At 35.5% G+C, this 19442-nt stretch overlaps 1 protein-coding gene across 3 annotated transcripts in view; it reads right to left on the bottom strand.

Annotated features, from left to right (window-relative positions):
• The window catches only part of specc1 (sperm antigen with calponin homology and coiled-coil domains 1), a 128796-nt gene that overhangs the window by 13651 nt on the left and 95703 nt on the right, over window positions 1–19442 (bottom strand). The gene's annotated exons all lie outside the window — the stretch shown is intronic.

The raw sequence follows: 19442 nt of genomic DNA on the forward strand, positions 1-19442 counted from the left end.
ATACATATGGATATTGTGTACTTTCACAATTTAGCTGCTTTTATTCTAGAAAATTTGTGGTAATCTAATCAAAATATAAAAATATGTTAGTCACACAACGGGCAAAAGTGTACTTAGGGGACTATAGGGACTTTGCTGTATAATGACGACCTTCTCAGCTGCTCCAGCAACGGACCCAACCCGGAAAAAACTATCGGCATGGATTTTTGCAGATAACCCATAGTTCCGCCAAACAACTATTGGTGCCGATTAATCGGCAAAACCGATACATCGATCGACCTCTAATCAAAAGTATCAGTTTTCAAATTGTGCAAGATGTTAAAATTGTTTTTAAGTCATGACATAATATTTTGCAAGTACTCGAGTGTGAAAATTAGGCTTTATTAATCAAAACTCTATACCTGAAAATTTTACTTTGTGTGAAAAGGAATAAAAGTCTGAGTTTTACTGCCTCTAGTGTTCATTTCAATTGGAAACTACACACAGATACTTTTTCAGTTTTGCAGAAATGTATATAGAGGCACGGATTTACTATGTTGCAAATATGCTTGCTTGAAGTGTGAGAACCAGTGAAGTTTTGTTCTTGTGTGTCACTAACATGTCTGAGCTTCCGAAACAAAAGTTTGGTTGTGTGGACTTTAAATGAATAGACAAAAATGATGAGAGAATATTAAAAATATCTTAATTTGTGTTTTGAAGATGAATCATCATATTATGGGTTTAGAATGACATGAGGAATACTCTCAGCTTCATTTGACAGGTTCTACCATGTTTAACTACAGTCTACTGAATTTCCAACAAAACAGTGCAGAAAATGCAAGCAATGTCTGCAGATTCCATCTGGGCCTTTCAAACATCTTAGTCACTTTAGTCTGTAAGACAGACGGCACCACATATATTTTAAGTGAAATAGCGTGTGACAGAAAACAAAAGACACAGAAGGAAGAGAACTGTTGTTACAGCAATTAAAATGCTGAGATGGACCTCACACGCTTTAGACTGTTATCTCATTGTGTTTGACCGGACTTCCCGCTACTTCCTGTATGTCCCAGTGCAGTCATTCTTCTTTGTATGAGTGCATGTATTTCTGTGAAAGGTCTGAGTTTGGGAACAGGGCAAAGGGCCAGTGACAACCCTCATGGGCTCAGCCCTCATCAGCCCCTCCTGGGCCCTCTGAGTCCCAACACTTCACAACATCTTTTGATTTAGAATCAGATGTTAGATTTGAAAGGAGACCCCAGTAGAAGCTCCATCCTCAGCTGGGCCATTGGGCCTGAGTTGAAGAGAACAAGAGAAGTTCATTAGCCATCTCTCTAGCAGGTCAGAAGTTCTTCAGTAAGGACGTCACCCACAGAGGGACAGTGAGGAAGGAACCATGTGAAGAATCCCACCATCTGTGCTACACACTGACTGAGTGGACATGTCTTGACATTTATAATCAGGTGTGTCTGAGGTGTCCAGCCTAAAATGATGCGTGTGTTATGTGAAATATATGCAGTAGAGATTCAAGAAAAATGAAAAATACTTCAAAAAAAAAAAATCCTGTAATTCAACATTCATCACTTTTTTTTTCTTCTGATGAACATAAACAGAGACATGTCCAAGCTACTCTTTTCCCTACAACAAAAATAGTGACTAGTGGCTGTCAAACTGCAAAAAGAAAAAATGACTGAATTCTTTTGAATCCATCAAATAAATTTTTCTGAGAAGGTATTTACTGCAGATCTTCCTTTCGGTGTTAGTTCTCGCTTTTCATTTGTACTTGTGTTTCAATCCAAAGTACTGAGAAGTGCATTAGCCATGAGACAAGCGGGAGCCAATGATGTTTGGCATCACTGACCTGTTGAACTTTGTGCTGTGTCATGTTTCAAAGTATACAAGCGAGGGCAGTGGAGGGAAAAATTATCAGCAAACAATGATAGTCTGTTTCTCACAAAGTTATCGTATGGCATCAGACACGCTATGTACACTACATGTAGCAACATATGGACGACTTTTATGGTGCTTTTATATCCTGTTTGGATCCTGACAGCCATATATTTTTTGCTGAACTGTATTATAAAACAAAAATCTTGTTTTGTGTTCAACAGAAGAAAGTAATACAGGTATGGTATGACATGATGGTGAATAGATGATGATTTTTTTTTTTTTAGACAAACTATCCCTTGGGAAAATTAAGTGTCCACTTCAAATGTTACTTGCAGATATTATAATAATAATGAAATAAAAGGCCATTTGAAAATGCATCTTTTTTCTCTCCGTTTTGATCTTCCATCCACACCGAGATGCCGTTTTTGCATTGTAGTGTGGATGGTGAAAATGGAGGACTTTTGAAAAACGATGACAGATGTTTAGTCATGTGACATATTGTACCAACAGATATCTATGTTTGTACCTGTATTGTGCCTGTTATGTGTTATTCACTTTCATACTGTTGCTACAGGTATGTTACTTTGTCTACATATAGCACCATTGTGCTGTGGGCGACCCAAGTTTGAATCCTGGCTCATGGACCTTTCCCGATCCAATACCCTTCTCTCTTCCACTTCGCTTCCTGTCCAACTACACTGTCCTATCCAATTAAAGGTATAAAAATACCAAAAATAAATCTAAAAAAAAAAAAAAAAAAAAAAAAAAAAAAAAAAAAAAAGAATAAAGTTGAAATATTACGAGAATACATTCAAAATGCTTTGAGAATTAAATCACACTATCACACCATGTATAATACTTGCAGGCACAGTATGCTTGGAAATAATATTTCACGTCTTCGATTACATTCATTAGGCCTATTTGTAGTGCGCCAGCCACTCAATAATAGCAATAAGCTTTGTGCTTTTGGTACTTTTAATATAAAACAAAGTTTCACCTTTCAAAATCTTTATAGCAAAATACAGAAAATGTGTCTTGCAATAATGTGTTTTTCACACTCTTTAATGTGGTGGGACAGATCGCTGTATTCATGTGAATCAGTCATTTTTTTGATTACGACACATTCGTGTCATTAAAATATATTGTTTTCTTCATGAAAATTCCACCATCTACTCCGCAAAAATGTCTGTGATGTCAATCTTTTATTCCTCACATGTATTTAATTAAAAACAACAAAACCTTCTAAAGGTGGAAGTGGACTCCAACTCATTAATATAAATTATACTGTTGTCTTTTTTTTGAGGTATATAAGTGACTATTCACAAGCTGTTATATTCAAACTATAATACAGTAAATGATTGAAAATAATAACGTCTTCCATTCATTATTTTTAGCGCACCAGCAACCCAGTAATCACAATGTTGTTGTGCTTTGTTGCATTTAATAAATAACACAGCTCAGCTTTCAAATTCTGTTAGTTTTAGCATGAAATACAAATTATAAATTTATTTTTCCTCTACATTTCAATTTTATAGCACGATATAAATGTAAAAGAACATCAGAAGGAATAAAAGACAGTAAAGCCCACCTTAATGAAACAGTTGCTTTGTCGCGTCCAGTGTAGATATGGTGTGATTGACGTATTGTGCTTCGCTATAAAACTGACAGATTTTGACAGATCTGGGCCATTTATATGTGCAATAAACTAGAATATACTCTAATTCTCAAAATGTGACTTTATTCTCAAAATATTTTGACTTTATTCTCAAAACATTTAGAGTTTATTATTTTAGACTTTTTATTCTTGAAATATTTTGATTGTATTCTTGTGATCTTAGTTTTTTTTTTTTTTTTTTTTTTTTTTTTTTTTGGCATTTAAACGCCTTAGTAATCTGAGTAATAAGAACAATAATAAATACATATATGAAGAATTTAATTATGATTTTAGAAGTTACTCTTTTTTTCCAGTGACAACGTAGCAAGAAACTACAGCAACCAACTTGAACGTACAGACCTAAAGTGCTTCTTTTGGCATTCTGCTCTCATTGATTTTCTTTTTCCTTTTTTTTTTTTTTTTTTACTTTATTTTTATCAACTTCAACACAATAACAAACAAACAACACTCCTTCATGGGTACATACATAAATATTTTTCCAAAGTAGAACACAAAAAGTGAAAAATAAATTGAATACATTTCAGCCTGGTCAACTGGTTACAAAATAAGCAAATATTTGTAAGCATGTATATGAGAATATTTGTGGTCGTACATTCATAGACATGATACTTATTTCTGTAGGAGTACTACCAAGCAGCCATTGATCCTAGTTACATATATTTACAAAAATAAGTGCACATATTCCACTTTGGCATTTATCTGACTTCGCTCTGTTTTGATATATAGATTGTCCATTTTCCCCAGTGCTTCTTAAAATTCTCTTCTTGCAGTCTCAGTCTGAATGTTAATCTTTCCATCTTGTAAATTTCTGTAACTATTTGTTCCCACTTGTTGGGGGAGGCTGCTGGAGCCATAGACGAGTGATTGCTTTTTTTTGCTGCTGTTAGTAGAATCCTGAGTAAATATTTATTCATATTATTAACTGAATCAGGTATATTGCCAAGAAATAGAATATAAGCTGTTTTTTCAATCTTAATTTCCAATATTTCCTCTATGCCAGAATGTATTTCTGACCAAAACAGATTGGACAAGACCAGAAGACATGTACATGATCAGCCAATAATGTCCCACATTGCCCTGATTTGCCATTCCTTTTCGTTTTGCTTTTACTTTGGGTGTAATGAAGAAACAAATTGTATTTTTCCAACAAAATTCCCTTAGAGCCCTAGAATAACTAGTCACACACTGTGACCGCCATAAGTTCAACCATTCTTCAGCTGGAATACAAATTAGCATTTCCTTTTCCCACTTTTCTTTGATATACTGAGTAGAATGCCCTTTAATATCTTGAATGCAGTTATATAAGCCAGATATTAATCGTTTTTCACAAGTATTTGTATTATACACTTTAATAAACATATTTATCAAAGGGGAGTAGTCATTTGTAACTTTTCTGATTTTCATATCATAATAATGTCGAACTTGTAAAAATCTATAAAAATCCTGTTTCTCCAGATCATATTTGATCTTGAAGTTCTGAAAATCCTGAATTTCCCCCTTTGATGTAATAGAACAGAAAGCAGTTATTCCTTTTTGTGCCCAGCTTTGAAACCTTTTATCCATCTGAGCGGGGAGGAACTGAGAATCATAACCAATCCAGGTTAATATTCTCATCTGATACTCTAGTTTGAACTTTCTCATCAATTTATACCATAGTTCTAAACCACATTTTGTCCACTGAGTTAAGTTTTCAGATATCTCCTTAAATTTATTGTTATCACCTAAAAGTGACTGAACTGGAATTGGGCTTTGCAAGATTTCCAATTGTTTCCATTTGGCAGTATAGGTTGAATCGCAGCGACACACTAAATTTCTCAGTTGGGCTGCAATATAGTAGTCTTGCAGGCATGGCAGGGACCGTCCACCTTTTTCTTTTGCTAACTGTAGAGATTTAAATTTAATCCATGGTTTCTTACTATTCCAAATAAATCTAGAAATTATTCTGTCCCAGTTGTTAAATTGCTTTTGGAGAATTTCAACTGGTAAGGCCTGAAATAAATACAATAGACGAGGGACTATATTCATTTTAACTGATTCTGCTCTACTGCTCATATCTAACGGCAGTAATGTCCATCTATTCACATCTGTTTCTATTGACTTGTTAATGGGGACATAATTGTATTTATATATCGAAGTAGGATCCTTTGGAATATTTACCCCTAAGTACTTAATGCTCTGAGAATCCCATTTAAAATTCTATATCTTTTTTAAAGCCTAGGGGGGTGAGAACTTAAATGTCAAGATTTGTGTTTTGGTAACATTTAAAGAATAGCCAGAAAGACTCCCAAATGCCTTGAGAGAGCACCGCAACCTGGGTATTGTATTTTCAGGGTTGCTCAAATAAACAAGGATGTCATCAGCATAAAGACTTATCTTCTCTTCTTTACCTTTAATATTTATGGCCTGTATGTCCATATTTTCTCTGATTAATTGGGCCTGGGGTTCAATAAATAGCGCAAATAAGGATGGGGACAGTGGGCATCCCTGTCGAGTTCCTCTCTCCAAGGTAATTCTCTGAGATAAATGACCATTTAGTTTTAATATTGCAGTGGGAGCTAAATATAATGTTTTAATAGAATTAATAAATTTCTCATTGAAACCAAACCTGTGTAGCACTTGATATAAGTATAGCCAGCTCATAGAGTCGAAGGCTTTCTCTGCGTCTAAGCTAAGAAAGACTGAACTAATTTTGTTTTTGGTATCTGAAGTGTACGTCTAATATTATCATGGGTTTGTCTGTTTCGAATAAACCCGGTCTGATCATAGTCTATTAAATCTGGTAGAATGGTTTCTAATCTTTTTGCTAGGATTGAAGTATACAGTTTATAATCTACATTGAGAACTGAGATGGGTCTATATGAACTACATTCTTTACTGTCCTTTCCTTGTTTATGTATCACCGATATGATAGCCTCTTTCCAAGACTGCGGAAGCTCTCCCTCTTTAAGTGTATGGTTAAACGATCTGAGAAGTAAGAGTGTTAATTCGGAGCGAAATATTTTATCTACGAACTCTGTCAGGTCGTTTCTGACGAAAGTCAGTCATGTCATCTTTGAGATCAGAGCGTAGTGCAGAAATCTGACTGTGAATTGCTGATATACTCTCTTGTATCGCTGCAGTAATTTGCGACGGCGTTTTAGCATCGCCATCTTGATCTCTCTCATTTGTCTGCCCTCGTTGTTCACCATCTTTGTCAGCTTTACGATCTTTTTCGGGTTTCAGAATCGACTTTCCCCGTGTTTTCATGTTTCTCCCCCTCTACCATGTTGTTTATAATGATACTTCGTATCGGAGCTCTTTGAATTAAGGGAGAATAATTGTCGACTGGGGAGTGTTTCTCTTACGCTGCTATCTTATACGAGACTCAACCAAAAATCCCGATCTGTACCAATTTCTGACCATCAAACTTTTTCCTCACTGAGTTTCTAATATCTTCCTCTGACAAAAGACCTGCACAATCATGTAGACTGACATTCCTCACATGCCTGTCCTGTCTCTTATAGCACAGGTGGCCCAGCGAGGGTGATTATACACACATACACGGCCAGATAAACACTCCCTAGTTTACTCGATTTTACACAGGCTTCAGGAGGTGATCACGGGCGTGTTAGTGTGTGTGTGCAGTGCAGGAATGCTGGGAGTGAGGCAGAGAAGCACGGAGTCACATCCTGGACAGTCCGAGTGTGCAGGGATGGGGGGTTGAGTGGATAATGTCATCAGAGCAGAAAGAAAGCGCGAGAGGAGGGGTATAAATGTTATAAAAACAGTAGTCTCCTCAATACACTGAGACCCGGCTTCAAAAAGCAAACACAGCATTCAGTGACAGGAAATCACCCTTGCTCTCTTCAGAAGACTGAGGCAGAAAGTGGATGCGAAGCAGAGAGAACACAAGCTGGTAGTTTTCCATCAGTTTAAACAATATTGGGCCACCGATGTAGCTTACATTTCGGCTCGGAACACAGCCAGATGTATTTTCGGCTTCGGTGGTAGAAATAGAAAGCAAGCTTACTCACGTCAGCGTGTAGCGGTGAGCCTAAATTGTCTGGTAGCAAAGAAAATGTCACTTCCTCTATAAATGCGAGTCTTAGACAGTGTAACTGTATGTTTATGGCTTTGAGTCATTGGTTTTAAGACATTTAACACATCTCTGCTGCCTATACACTGCTTGTACATAGACTTTGCATTTCATAAGGGCTTGACACATGTTAATAGATTGCACATTTAATTGTGTGGTGGAAGACGGCAAACGCACACACATACATTGCAGCTGGATTGTCAGCATACACGGAAAGGGTTTTCAGTGATGGGTCCGCATCCTCTCCAGCACTGTCGGCTGTTATCTAACAAAGCCATGACAAGCGCTGACTTCATAGCCATGTGAGAGACAGGCTTCTAAAGAATAGCAGTGTACAATCTCTACGGCCATCAGTACACAAAAGCACACTAAATGGTGACTAAAATGACAGACGCAGACATACTACATTATATAAGTTGAAGAAGTAGTTCATTTCTGTCATTTATTTCCTCGTGTCATTGTAAACCTATATGACTTTTATTACTATGTGGAACACAACATGATGTTTTAAATAATGTAAAGGCAGCTCTATCCCCTAATGACCAGGAAAAAATTGTACCGAAAACCACATAAGACATTGTGGATATTAATTAATTATTTCAGTTAAATCCTGGCTATGCTGTACTAAATTTGTTCTCTTTTTTTAACTTGAAAATTATTTAAAAAATAATCCATGTACCTACAGTAGTAGAGCCCTGCACATGATGTAGGATAAAAAAACAAAATATCATGGGTGCAAATGAAGAATTTGTTCCCACAACTTACTTCCTCTTTTCCTCATTTAAGGTAAATTATGGCTATGAATTAAGTGAATTAAAGGGATAGTTGACCCAAAAATGAAAATTCATTAATTACTCACCCTCATGTCATTCCAAACCCATAAACCCATAAGACAGTCAGTGGGTCAGATTATGCAATTTTGACTCCTAAAATCTTGTTGTGTCGTGAACAAGAAATGTCTTTAACGTGTGCGATATTGACAAAAAATAATACCTCAATATTTTCTGGGATTTAATCGATAACGATAATTAGACAATATTTTGCTGATTGTGTTATTGTGCTGGTATCTTAAGGACTACCATGGACAGCTGACTTCTACATTTTTTGATAATCTTTTCCAATAAGTTTAAATAGATTTTTTACCTTTTATGGGCATTTTACCTGCCTGTCAACATATGAATTTGCATACCTCTATACGCACCCTGTTCGCACAGACAGCATACGTAATCAGCGTGTTCACATACGCTATGCAGACAGAGCAAGAATGGCAGGCAAACATCAACAACCTGATCTTCCGTCCTGGTATTGTAATACGTTTACGAATTTTACTATAAAGTGTTCTCACGGTTAATGGCATATGATGTTGTAATGGCCATTGGAGCATTTATGGTAGTTTTGTGGCTGACTGACAACTGCGCGTGTGCATAACTGAAGAGATGACTTGCTCTACCGGCATCTGTCTCTCTTTATTTTATATATTTCCCTTCTGTTTGTTACCTGAGTTGAATGCATACTTGTGTACATTTTTCCTTGAGCGATCCCCATGTATGTGGACGAGTGTATCGACGCGTGAGGCATTTTATTAAACTCGGGAATAATCCACCATCATCTCGTCTCCCATGCATTATTAGCACCACACAGTTTTCCTATTTGGGCTGTTGAACATTTCAACTCGGTCTTACAATGTATTGTAGTATTGCCCTTTTAATATATGCAGATTCATGAATATGCTACCTAGTCCCAGCCTCCACTCAATCACACCAGCTCAGACCTGCTACACTTTCACTTGGCTAACTGAAGTAGTAAATCCTACACAATGGAAAGCAATATTAGATGAATGGTTGTCAGAGAGTGAAACCATGAGTCAGATTAGGCTAGAAAGCAAGAAAAGCGCACTCCCCTTACAATCACTTAAAACTCTCAAAAAGTTCTGTTATAATCAGTGAAGCTCTACACTGCACAATTAACTTGAACACCTCTGTTTGGCCATTGCATTCAGGAAACCAACAGATATGTCTGATTGGCTGCATTGACCGTCTTTCGTGCACTGCAGTTTAAAAATGCTCAGCAGTGGTGTTTAATGATGAACTTGCAAATGGTTTGTTTTTAAGCATATTAAACACGCCTGACAGACATGTAAATAGTGTTATAAGCTTGATTTTCCCCACAGGAGTCTATTTCCTAACATTCAAGGACTAGTAACACTTTTTTGTAACTGTTTACTTAGAGCTTTCAAGGAAAGTAAATAACTGTTTACTTGTAACTTAGAACTCTACACCATTTTTGTGTACTTTTATGGTGTTTGTCTATTTCAGTGCTCACCAACATCTGTCCTTATTGACTTTCATTGTGTAGCAGTGCCTAACATCTTGTTTGTACTACAGAAAGTCATACATATTGGTATTACTTAAGCATCTGCGGCTTAGCGGCATCTGTGATCTCTCTGCCTATATTTACATGGGACTAGGCTGCAAAAGCACAATAAATACAGGTGGTGAACAAAGCTGAGGTAAGAGGGGGCTGTATGATGAAACAGAGAGCTGAGAGGAGAGACACAAATAAACTAGAGCTGACAGGGTCAGAGCTCCCCAAATAGTCAACCGCTGCTCTGACCTCTCCAGACACAGCAGAGCTCCACCTCAGCAGTAACCACCCTCAGACCGCCACCGGGCCATGAGGAGGTGAGTGAAGGAGTAAACGTTGGTTAAACTATAAATGACTCTTGGGTGATGGTAGACGCGTAGGAAGACGTATTATTCGAGAACACCACTTTTGGCAGTGTTTGTTGTATGCAGAAAATGGTAGAGCTCTGCACTAAGAAAAGCAGCAGGAGAGGAAGTACAGTGTTTTCAGGCATTGTTTGGTCTGGTATTTCTGGATCAAAGTGAATGATCTGATCGTGCACCACAGGAAAGAAAACACACACACTTGAGATCACTTTAACATCTCCTAGACAGCTAAGAGGTTAAATGGAGGGCAAATGGAGACTTTCATGTCTTTAGATTGTTCTCCTCAATAGTTTTATAAAAGATCATAACAATATCTCAAACAGTTCTCAGATTAGCCAAGATATCAATAAGTATTTAATAAAAAGTCTTAGTTTTTGGTATGAATTCAAATATTTCTCAAAAAACAAAAGTAACGACTTTATTCAGAAATTGTTTCTCTTCCGTGTCAGTCATGACACGGAATGCAATGTGCATAAAAAAATTGTTGAATAAGGTTATTTCTGGTTTCTTTCTGCACAAAAAGTATTCTCGTAGCTTCATAAAATTACAGTTGAACCACTGATGTCACAAACTATTTTACCAATGTCCTTACTACTTTTTGGGCCTTTAACATGTTAGTTGGGTTGCTGTGTGTGTGTATGCAGGGCCAGAAAGCTCTCGGATTTCATCAAAAATATCTTCATTCGTGTTCTGAAGATGAACAAAGGTTTTACGGGTTTGGAACAACATTAGGGTGAGTAATTAATGACAGAATTTACATTTTTGGGTGAACAAAGTGTTAAGAGTGTGCACTAAAAACCTCTGAGCAATACAGTTTTACTGAGAAGCTGCACTGTAAGGACATCTGGGTGCTTGTTTCCAAGAATATCTATCCTACAAGGACCAAGCCAGGTGTAAGTGTGGGTGTGAGACAGAGAGAGAGACAGACAGAGAGAAATGGAGGAAAAAGGCCCCACTTCCTCTGTTCTCTTCCTCTATTCCTGGAGGATTACGCCACATATTTTTGCGTATCCTCAAGTCATTCTTCATCTCTGAACAAGCCCCTCCTGGATGGACCGAGGCCCCAGCACTGCTGTTTTTGTTTGTCTGAGAGAATGAGAAAGATGCAGAGAGGCGGATGAAGGGTGGTGGAGTGCAGGCCCAGCTGATTCCTCTGTTTAAAAGGGCCGGCCGACCCCCTGTTTTCATTCCTCATTGTCTCCATCCTGAACAAACAGCTCTAGGGCTGTCTTTTTGTTAGCACTTTTCTAAATAAAATGCAGCTGACCTAAATAAAGTACTTCAAAGAAAGTTCGGAAAAACAGTCTACAGTGAGAAAGACTTTGAGGGAATTCATGTTGGCAAGAGGAGAATTTTAAATTATATTTGTTCTTTTCCAGTTAATGGACTAGCCAAGTTTAACAGGTTAAGCTTGACCGACAACATCAGTTTGTAAAAACAAGCAAAACTAACTTTTACAGTAATACACTTACAATGGGCAAGGCATCAAAAATGATTGAAATAAACATTATTATCGAACAGTTTCAAAAGCGTAGCTATAAGACATCACGAATATTAAAAATGAAGAAAAAAAATTCAGTTTTTCACTAACCGCCACACATAAATGTTGTTTTCTCAAAAAAAAAAAAAAAAACATACACATATGTACATTCGTGTTGCTTACATACAGTGGTATGATAAAGTTTGGGAACCCCTTGCAGAATCTGTGAAAATGTGAATATAATAAGACAGATCATACAAAATGCATATTATTTTTTATTAAGTACTGTCCTGAGTGATATATTCTACATAAAAGATAGCCCACAAGACCAAAAAATAGCTGAAATTAATAAAATAACCCCCTTCAAAAGTTTGGGAACCATTGGTTCTTAATACTGTGTGTGGTTACTTGGATGATCTACGACTGTTTTTTTCTTTTTCTTTTTGTAATGGATGTTCATGAGTCCCTTGTTTGTTCTGAACAGTTAAACTGAGCACTGTTCTTCATAAAAGATTCTTAAATTTTCCAGCATGTTTTGCATATTTGAACCCTTTCCAGCAGTGACTGTATGGTTTTGCGATGGATCTTTTCACACTGAGGACAATTGAGGGACTCAAACAAAACTATTAAAAAAGGTTCAAACAGTCACTGATGCTCCAGAAGGAAACACGGTGCATTTAGATCTGGGGGGGGGGGGGGTGAAGATGTTCAAATTTTAGTGGTTTTGTTGAAATTTTTCTCCCTCCCCCCCCAATTTAGTACTGCCCTTCAGAAGATGTTTCCCGGAAAACAAATTAAGTACTATCTCCCTTCATCTTTAAGTTCAAAAAGTTTTCACCCCCCGGCTCTTAATGCATCAAGTTTCGTTCTGGAGCATCAGTTAATGTTTTTACCTTTTTTAATAGTTGTGTTTGAGTCCCTCAATTGTCCTCAGTGTGAAAAGATGCATCTCAAAATCATGCAGTCACAGCTGGAAAGGGTTCAAATAAGATGCTGAAAAACCAAAGAATTTGTGGGACCTGAAGGATTTTTCTTAAGAACAGTGCTCAGTTTAACTGTTAAGAACAAACAATGGACTCATGAACAACCACCACAAGACAAAAAAAAAAACAGTCATAGATAATCCAGGTAACCACACACAGTATTAAGAACCAAGGGTTCCAAAACTTTTAAAGGGGTTATTTTAATAATTTCAGCTATTTTTTTTTTTTTTTTTGGCTTGTGGACTATATGTAAACATCTTTTATGTAAAATATCTTACTCAGGACAGTACAAAATAAAAAATAACATGTATTTTGTATATTTCTGTTAAAATTATTCACATTTTCACAGATTCTACAAGGGATTCACAAAATTTTGCATGCACACTTTTTACAATGTAATCAGAATTTAGCCATTAATATGTTTTTAGGATGCTGAAAACACAAATGTCAGGGCATGTCAAAACTTCTCTAGGGCCCCAAAACCCCCTCAGACCCCAGAGGGTAAATATGAGACAGTGTTAATGTAAATATGAGTGTGACAGAACCAGTATAAACTACCAAAATATCAGATTTTTCAGGGTTTCCATTGGCTTTGACCAATGAATTTCCATTATTTTCCATATTATTTCTAATTACTAAAAGAAAAAAAAAATACTTTTATTAATTTTATTACTCTAATAGTAATTTGAATTAATTAATTAATTTGTTCCAAGTCTGGAAAGCAATTTTAAAATAGCCTAAAAGCATGACGTTTAAATCCTAGTTAACTTTTGCACTATGGCTATTATTATTACATTATTACATTAACTTACTGTTACTCAGTATTAATATTTTGGTATCTGGCTAATAAGTAAAACAGGCCAATATATTTTAGGTGATAATTTATAGCCAAATAATCATGCAACACTATATATTTTGCTAAATATAAATAAATATAAATATAAGTGTTTACTCTTGTAAGATTTGTTTATGTTAAATCCGGATATGTTAAATCCATTTTTTCCATTTACCTTTTATTTTTAAAGGAACATGCCTATTTTTTTTTTATTCCAAAGGTTCAAAGCTGTCCTACATATTTGCAGTGTTATGCATTTGTAGTACTTGTTTTAAAAAAAGAAACATTCAGTACATGATTTTGTGCCATTTTATGCCTGAATAGATCCATATTTCCGAGGCGAGGAAGGTAATTAATAAAAAGCAGATCGATATCTAATCAATATCTAGATGAAAATTTAATTTCTAGTTATCAGTATTGTCCAAAATGTCCATATCTCTAACAATTAACCAGAGATTCATCCGCCTACAGCAGCAGGTCCACTAAAAGGATAATGTCAATTTAGAACTCAAATGATACTCATCTTTAGACAAACTAACTACTATAAGTGCTTTAATAAAAGTACATACAATAAAAATACTTGAAAGCCTCTAGAATGCTTTTCCCCATATGACAATAGCAGCCGTCAACATGTAACAAGTGCTCCATAATGCCACAAATAGAGCTCCAGAAGCCAACACCAGAAAACAAGATAACTCCATCAGACACATCCTTTCACAATCAATGACTAGCATACACTTTCAAGTGCACGGTCGATTCTCAATGCACAATAGACTGGACAGAATAGGACGCTAAAAATACCCCAAACAGAACCGTCAATTGAAAACAACGCACGGAGGTCAAACTAGTCGACAATTGTGCCTTTATAAACAGTGATTTGGGTGGATGATTCATTGTTGCTGCACACAAACATGTGCTGCGTTTGAGTCTGCGTGCTCATTAAGTTTCCATCATTCACACTAACTGTGTCCAGCACTACATTATTAAGAGTCCTCCATGATCAATTCCTTTCTCGGCGGCTGACATTTTAACGTGGCCTACGTGCAGCATAGACTTCACACGTACTGACAAGTCCTCAGGGCCCGGGAGTGTCAGAAAAAAAAAACCTCTAGAGGCACATAGCACTATGGCTGTTCGAAAGACGTGCGTTTATGAGAGAGCGGTTCTCTGGTTATTTAAATTAGGATTAGTATCACAGTAACCTTGGTGACAGCACGGGCCATGAGCATACAGATGTGCGTCTGTGTATGCTCAGTTGTGATTCTTTTCTATGGGATGTTTCATGCTGCATGTTACTGACACAGTAGGGAACACATGCAGATAACTATGAGCTCATAAACTGCCAGTGTGATATTTTGACAAGTCTAACATGAAGCGATACACAAGCAGCTCATGTTAAGCGGACTGGAGAAACATTAATCTAATAGCTGCAGTTAAGGGGGACTATAACTCATTAAGAGGACATTTCATGTTAATTAGCCTGCTGTTTGACCACAGTTCACTGACATCAGGACAAATGACTAATTACTATAGCATGACCCAAGTGTGACCTTCTTCCTCCAATTGATTCCCTATTATACCCTGGTCAGATTTCTTTTTTCATAATTTTTCTAGCTATCTACACTGTAAAAAATTATTTTTCAAAGATGTAAATAAAACTTGCCATTTCTTTGTAATTAATTGTGACATTTACTAGCCATTTATGAGTGTGTTTTTTTTCTTTTTTCAGTGTATCTATGAAATAGGAATTATATTTTGCATGGAAAATATAAAGGTTCTCAAATTCAAAACAACTTATATTAAAATAATTTATATTATTTTAAAAAATTATATAATTATATAAATTATATAATGTAAAATTAAATAATTGAAAATAATACATACAACAAATCTATCTATCTAAGTTTCAGTGTATCTGTCTGCGAAATAGGAATTATATTTTGCACTGAAAATGTAAAGGCTTTTAATATGACCTATTTTAAGCACAATCTCCCACAGAATTCTCATTAAATTAAAAATACTTTTTCTAAATAATTTATTATAATTTATTATATAATACTAAATTGAATTAAATAATTAATAATCTATCTGCCTACCTACCTACTAATAACAGGAAATATATTTTGTATTGAAAAATAAAGGCTATTTTTAGAACTTAATTATGCTCTAGAATTCTTATTAGATTTAAATAATTTATTATTTAATTTAATATTTAATATATTTAAATATAGTACATACAACATATTATATATTCATGAATCATACTGCTATTACTACTAATAATAACAATAAACTCTTTTTTTTTTTTTTTTTTTTTTTTTTTAAATCCATTAATTTTACAGACATTTCCATTAACTCTAAAACACAATGCAATGTAAAATACAGGTTAAACACCTGAAAAAATTAATGTGGAAAAATTCTATATATAAATGCACTGCATTGCACCCTGAATTCATTGCTTATTTTAGAGTGTTTAATAAAATATAATCAGAGATTGAAATTAACTTTTTCACTCACCAGCCAATTTGGTGAATTTACTACTACTAAATTTACTACTACTAAATTTAATAAGTTACTGGCCATTCATAGCGTTCATAAAAAACAGAAATAAACCAACAGCTTCAGGCTGTCTACACTGGTCGTGACAGTACTACTGTTGCAAAACATTTTGTGTCAGTACTAGGGGTGTGTGATATTGACAAAAAATATAATATCTCAATATTTTCTGGGATTTTATCAAGTATGATAATAGACAATATTTTATTTAGTGTGTTATTGTGTTGATATCTTACCGTGGACAGCTGACTCCTAGATTTTTTTATATTATTCATATTTTGCGTGGTCAGTTCACAGCATTTTTTTATTTTTTATTTATTTATTTTTTTTTTTTTTTACCTTTTATGGGCATTTTTACCTTTACAAAGCCAATTTTTTTTTTCTATTTTTTATATTTGTTAATGCAGCTAAGAGGGACATGGAATGCTTTATCCTGCAGTTACAAATGTGTAAATAATGTTTTGATATTTTAAACATAAAATGTTGAATACTGATATTTCAAATTATCGAAAACATGAAAAGATACTTTAAATGTGAAATTAAAACCGCCAGTAGGTGGCAGCAAGTCACTGTCATTGCAATTGAACAGACCCATTTAATTGCTTTTATTTTTGTTCACATTTTCATTTTTAATTTTTAATCTACAGAACGATATAGACTTATGCATTTATTTTGAAGAGAACATATGAACAGATGAGACTGCTTAACTTTTCATGTTCAACACCACAACCTGCAGTGACAGCGATTATAATATATTCTCATTTTTATGAACCAATATCGATTCATAAATCCCAGTCGATCTCAGATTTCAAATTCTGTCCATCTCATCAGGAAATTCAAGCCATAAATACCGTTTTGGCGCTTTTTAATGTGGCATGATAGATCGTTGTAGCTTCTGGGTACTCGCCTGTGCGTAATCAATCGTAGAGCAAAAGATTCGTGACAGTTTCATTTTTGTTCTGGATCCCGTGCTCTGTTGCTACACTGGAGCGCAACTGCCACCAACTGGACAGGGGTGGGAATTACAGTTAGAAGTTACAATAGACTGTACAAAGTGATGGACGGCCTTCAGATTTTTTCGTCACTGATTAAAAAAAAATCTGTCAATGACGGACAATTTTCGGTTAACGCGACCTCTGAGTGGGACCCAATATTTTTTTAAATGACAGTAATGAGAATACAACACGTGCCTAATTTCCATGAAAACAATACAGCAAATATAAATATATTTGTCATCTGTCCTTTCACGTGAAAATTGGGGTCAGACATTGGCCATACAGACTCCAAACAAGACAAATGAGACCAATAAAGTAGCCGGTTTCATGACACCTCATTTGAACTGTGCAGGAGAAGAGGGCTGCACGTGTTTAAATGCGGTTTGAACGACATTCGATACTCAAAGCGCTGAACTGACAATGCCTCTTTTAATGAGGCTTATCCCTAATTAAATGGGAGCCAAACAAAATGAATGTCTTCTCAACCTTCACACACTATCAGTGAGAGTTTTGCAGTTGCTCTATTCATTACATTAACACCATCCACCTAACCGCCAAGCAGCCAACACAGTGATTTGACTGAGGTCAATACATTATTATTAACATTCATTTGTGGGAAATAGGTTGTGGAGGGAGGCTATGAGTGATTGTGATGTGAAAGGATGAGGGGGAAGTGAATTTTAAACAAGCTTTGAGGAAGGGCAGGATGGAGCAGTATGCTTGTGTGTGTGTGTGTGTGACTGTTCGCAGGTGACAACGCTGTCCATCTTAGCGTGTTAGTGGGTAATTAGTTGCTCTCTCGCTCTCACAGCTGATGTCTCTTATGACATAGTGGACCAGTAGCCCTCCTTGACCTTTTCCTCAGCCCATATTAAGCTCAATTTGGAGCATGTGTTCTTGAGCTAACCTTTTCCCAGGTCTGCAATGTGAGAAGAGGCCTGTGGCCATTGCTGTTCTCATCAACACAATCTCCTACCCGCTTCTCTGCACCGGACAATATAAAAATGGATAAATGCATGGTCGTCCAGTGACCATAAATAAGAAAACACTTGATCTCAGATGGCATTACTCAGGAATAATTGATATCTATTCTGCATAAAGAAAAGAATGCCTTTAGCATTATTATAATGTTTGTAGTGTTTCCCTCCCTCCTTCCTGGGAAAGTAAGATTCTTTTATGCTCATTCTTTCATGCTCATCAAGGCTACATTTACTTGATCAAAAGTACAGAAAAAAACAGTAATATTCTGAAATACTATTACAGTTTACAGTTTTCTATTTTAATATATAATTTATTGTGATGCAAAGCTGAATTTTCATCAGCCATTACAGCAATCTTCAGTGTCACATGATCTTACAGAAATCATTCTTTTATTATGAGTGTTGGAAACAATTTTGTTTTTTTTTTTTTAACCTGTGATTATTTGATAAATTAAATATTAAAAAGAACAGCATTTATTCAAAACAGAAATCTTTTCTAACAGTACAAGTCTGTGCTATCACATCCTTGCTGAATAAAAGTATTAATTTCTTAAAAAAAAAAAAAAAAAAGAAAAAAAAAAAAAAAAAAATTACTGACCACAAACTTTTAAGTGGTAGTTTATGTTGCTAAAAAAAGATTCTTATTTTAAATAAATGCTGTTCTTTTTAACTTTTTATTTATTAAAGAATCCTGAAAAAAGTATCACAGGTTCCAACACATTATAAAGCAGCACAACTGTTTCCAACATTGATGATAAATCAGCATATTAGAATGATTTCTGAAGGATCATGTGATACTGAAGAATGGACTAACGATGCTGAAAATGTAGCTTTGATCACAGGAATAAATTACATTTTAATGTAGAATAAAATAGAAAACAGTTATTTCACATTGTAATAATATTTTACAATATTACTGTTTTTTTCTGAATTTTTGATCAAATAAATGGAGTCTTGATAAGCAACATCTTTAAAAAAAAAAAAAAAAACATAAAAAAAATCTTACTGATCCCAAACGGCTGTCACGCTTAGACGAAGCACACGAACAACGACGTAAATAAACGAAAGGTATTTAATAAATCCAACAGGGAACACAGGAGACACTGGAACACAGGGTAGTAACATTAACGTCCGACAAGGCAAGAGGGGAAAACACACGCTATATATACACAGACTGATTACAACCACAGGTGCAGACAATAAGGGAAATACCAAAACACACAAAGCTGTAGGGGGGATTGACAGGAGAAACCAACTAAACAGTC

Source organism: Labeo rohita, chromosome 5, assembly GCF_022985175.1.
Source record: "Labeo rohita strain BAU-BD-2019 chromosome 5, IGBB_LRoh.1.0, whole genome shotgun sequence".
Taxonomy (NCBI): Eukaryota; Metazoa; Chordata; class Actinopteri; order Cypriniformes; family Cyprinidae; genus Labeo; species Labeo rohita.